Below are 4,353 nucleotides of genomic sequence, written 5' to 3'. Positions count from 1 at the left end.
GACTTTGACAAGCAAGCCTCGTTCATACCGATGATACGGCCCCCTCCAACCTTCGCTGAAGTTCGTTCCTTGCTACAACTCGCGGCGGAAACACAAGCTCGCAAGGACTCTCGCCCCAAGGTCTTTCATGCTGCGGCTCGTCCTCCTCTCTCGTCTACACACTACAAGAAACTTGTTAATACATGACAATCCTAGTCCGTCACAGATCACCCAAAAACTGTCATGCGTGCCCACCCATGACGGATCCAAAATCCGTCATGTATATCGCGTCATAATTTGATATCATACTTTCCATGACGGTTCTTGGCCATCATGGATCTGCCCCAGGCCCGCCAAGCCCAAACTAGGCTGTGACGGAACAGACCGTCACCGATTTACATGACGTGGCTGCGACATGGCGTCTACCTGGATCTGACGTGGAGGATAACATGGCCCATGTTGTAATCAGCCTAGTTAGGGATTTGGCCCAATTTCGTAGACAGTCCAACCAAATAATGTTTATCTTTCACCTACCATTAGCGTACCTATTTTTTAGTCCTACTTAATAGCCCTTTTTTGTCCTGCCTGTTTTCTCAATGCAACAGAATTTACAATAGGACAACCAAATTATATTTATTCAAAAATATCAATTGTTCACATGACAATACAGAGTTCCAACATGACTTCAAAACATCACAAGCATATCTAGAAAGCGCTTTAAGCATTTTTGTTAAAAAAAAGAGTAACATGGCTTCAAAGAAAATGCACTACTAGCAGATTTTTAGTCTCCAACACTTCACCACCGCTTCAGGGCAGCTTCCGAACCCAAATAATTCTCGCTGAAAAAGTTCAATCTCCAAGAACACAAATTAACTGCCAAACCTGCATAAAATCAAAACACTCAAAGGCAACACCATTTTAAGCAAAATGATGATCCACAATTCAATATGAGATGTGATACAGAATTGAGACAGAGCAGATGTTGAATAATACCAAAGAATTAGAGAATATGCTAGTAATAACACTAGAAATTTGAGACTGAACAAATGCACTATGTAGCCGATCTAACACTCCTAAATCTGAAGGAAAAACAATATACCATTTACTATTAGTAATCTTAAATAAAAGCGCGCAATCTTCACTTCCATCACTCCTTCAGATTGTAATTCTGTGTACACGCATTTCCAGAAATACAGTTGTACAAAATCCATCACCTCTGCTGCAATAAGCGAAGAAACTCAACATCAATTAAACTATTAGCTTGCAAACCAGAAGAATAAGGGAAAACAGAAGGATTATTTATACAACCATATTAAGAAGTCAGGTAATCATTGAATTAGACATCAAGGCAGCAATGAAATTCAAATGGCAAAGTAACAAAACACAAAAAAATGTGTCAAATAAAATTCAAATGATAAAATAACAAAACACACATCACATAACTAAGTACTATAGCAGCAGTAGTTGAGGCCATACAAACCTGTCAACTAAACTTTGTAGAATCATTTCGTACCATAAGTGCAAACCTAACCACTACTAATGATGTCTCAACTACTGCTGCTACGGAGAAGACCATATACCTGGTATAGTTAAGAGTTAGCTTTGGTCAGGTTTATAAGATTACCAAATGTTGGGCACCATCTGTAATTAAGAGGACAAATCTTCAAGCTCTACACATATCTAACTCTGCACCAATTTCTAATATAAATAAATAAAACAGAGTAAAGGGCAGGAAAAAAATATTTTTACAACTTGTTTAGATGGAGGTATTTAGTACATAACATCCTGAACATGGTGGCATGTACTGAGAACAAGAAATTCATCATCAAATTGTGATATATATTAAATTGAGCAAAGATCATGTGGCATAAATTCATCAACTTATTGTGTGGAAATCGATATGATGGCAATTTTCACCACATAACACAGAGGAAGTTTGCACATAATATATAACAGAGAAGCAGTGTAATAGCAGGCCTAGTTAACAAACAATCTACTCTTGGTAGATGGATTCAGTGAGATTAATGAATTACTTTCTCTCCATAAAGAAGAAAAATCAAAGGTACCAACAGGAGCATCTCATGGGCATTTACTTATTAAACTAGTAGTTGCTTAACTAACTAGCAGATCTCACAAATTCTACACTGCTAGTGCTCGCACAATGAGAAAAGAAAAATAGCCAGCAGTAAGAAGTGTTGTGCTCATGAAGTAACTCAACCAAAAAAAGTTCAAGAGCTGGATTCCAAATTATCTTCTTCAGTGACACAGGGACATAAGCATGGACTGAATTTTTTGTTAGAAGAACAAGCATGAATTACGTGTATTTTCAGTCAAGTTTACTTCCAGCAATCATAATTCACAAATGTAAATTGAGCGAGTGCCATAGCAGAACATAAGGGCAAATAGATGTTTGAGTAAAGTGTATGCATAACATAAAGAGCATGTGCAGGAAAAGGCAGTGTAGATATAATCACCAAGTAAAAAATGTTTCTGGTCCATGTGAGATGTGCAAATTATGTAGGCAAGGGCAGTGCAGATATCACTAAGTAAAAAATGTTTTTAGTTGTACAAAGACCATTAGATGCCCTGACTCATATGGGATCCATCACCATTATGTGCATGCAGAAGATTAGACACTATGCAGTAAAATGAACCTGGCACTGAAAAACCTGAATATTCAGTGCACTATCCAAACTTCATAGATATTCAAGAATGGCGTTCTTGGCAAGCTCGCCGGGGATGATGAGGCGGACGGAGGACGTGGGAGGTGGCAGGCATGGCACTTTTTCTCAACAAAATACATGCAATAAAACTGCAGATAAGAAATAGCATGTACCTACAGAATCTGCAGATATCAGTTTTTCTTCATTTAGGTATAAAATGGTATGAGTTTCTCAATTGTAAAAGCTGGCAAATAAATGCTGTGGGCAATTACTCTTCAAAAAATCAGACAACATACATCAGACTTCTGAATTAGCAGTGTACAACTACAAAGCAATGCCTGAACTGCAACACGAACAGAAATTTACCTAATACTTTTTGTTTCCAGTACAAAAGATGAATGTGCGGCACAATGTAATTAGGAAGGAAGCAGAACAGCCTACATCTACAAAGCACAAATAATCAGTAATGAACAAGCAGCCCAGGAAGTGGTGCTCGTGCCTTCTGCTATTCGTTTTAATGACGGACATGGCAGATGCCCAGATTTTTTGCCTGTACCGATTCAGCCTGGCCAACGAAGCCTGCAGCCGTCCTCTACCAAGAACGGCTACATCCATCCATGGAGATGAACAGAGGGGGCGGGAGGGTAAGGGACGATGCGGATGTACATACTTGGTCTTTCCGGCCGGAGAAAGTGAATAGCGGCGAGTGGAGGCTACTCACCACGTATGGAGAAGACATCCGCAACGACGAGGGGACCGACGGCGGCGTGGCTGACGGATAACTGCACCCAGCCACAAGGGCTGTACTTTGGATCTGTGGCGGTGTCGCCACATCATGTACCTCACCTCGGCACGCCACCACCATGGATCTCGCATCTTCGCGGACGCCGCCGTGATGACGGATCTCGCATCTTCGCGGACGCCGCCGTCGACACTACCACGGATCTCAGGAGCCCCACCCACGCGCGCCTCCGCGTCGTAGGAGGTGAGCTTCGGAGCTCGCCGTGCTTGTTCACCGGACACGGAGAAGGAAGAGGACAGATGATGGATGGAGGCGGGCACGGAGTGGCGGATAGGGAGAGGTAAGGGTGGTTCTGTGCTGTCTCCGGTTCTGGTGTGGAGCGGCAGAGAAGGATAGGAGTGGCGGCGGCTGAGGGAATGGGAGAGAATGGGAATTAGGGTTAGGTGGGAGTGGACCATGGAGTTAAATGGGCTGGCTCAAAAATATTGCCACCCGCGCGTCGGCGACTTAAAATTTTGCACCTCCGCGCGCTCTTGGACTTTGCCTTTTGTTTTTTTGGTTGGCTGGTCAACTTCATCTCCCCGCGCGCCCTCCTCTTTTTTATTTTCTCGACAGCATTTGACTGTCATGTGGGCCAAACAAGGGGGGGCACACATTGACACATCAACAGGAGCTGTCCGTGAAGGTCCGGATGGTGCATAAAGAAAAAAAAACTAGGCCCCGCTAGGCCTATTTGGTCGATCCATGACGGTTTACGTGATGGTCCCTCGATGTCCGTCATAAAGGGGCTACCCTTTTGAGGCCCATTTGCATCTTGTTAATTAGTGACGGTTTCCGTGACGGATCAGAGAGCCGTCACCAGAAATCCGTCATGGATTAACAGGTTTCTTGTAGTGACACCAGCGCCGCCTTCCAGGCCGGCTCCTGCCGCCGGGCCGTCCGCATCGTCATCTGTTCAACCGCCCCCAG

General features: G+C 43.3%; 1 long non-coding RNA gene across 1 annotated transcript; it reads right to left on the bottom strand.

Moving 5' to 3' along the window:
* Positions 1-586: 586 nt before the first annotated feature.
* LOC120969360 (uncharacterized) lies at positions 587-3,846 on the bottom strand. The gene is made up of 2 exons (XR_012189027.1): positions 1,079-3,846; positions 587-861 (listed from the first exon to the last, which is right to left on the bottom strand). It is a non-coding gene; the product is annotated as an uncharacterized lncRNA (long non-coding RNA).
* Between the last annotated feature and the right edge of the window lie 507 nt (positions 3,847-4,353).

This window comes from Aegilops tauschii, chromosome 7 (genome assembly GCF_002575655.3).
Source record: "Aegilops tauschii subsp. strangulata cultivar AL8/78 chromosome 7, Aet v6.0, whole genome shotgun sequence".
NCBI lineage: Eukaryota > Viridiplantae > Streptophyta > Magnoliopsida > Poales > Poaceae > Aegilops > Aegilops tauschii.
Note: the sequence above shows the minus strand (reverse complement) of the source record. Positions and strands in the feature narration are given on the sequence as shown.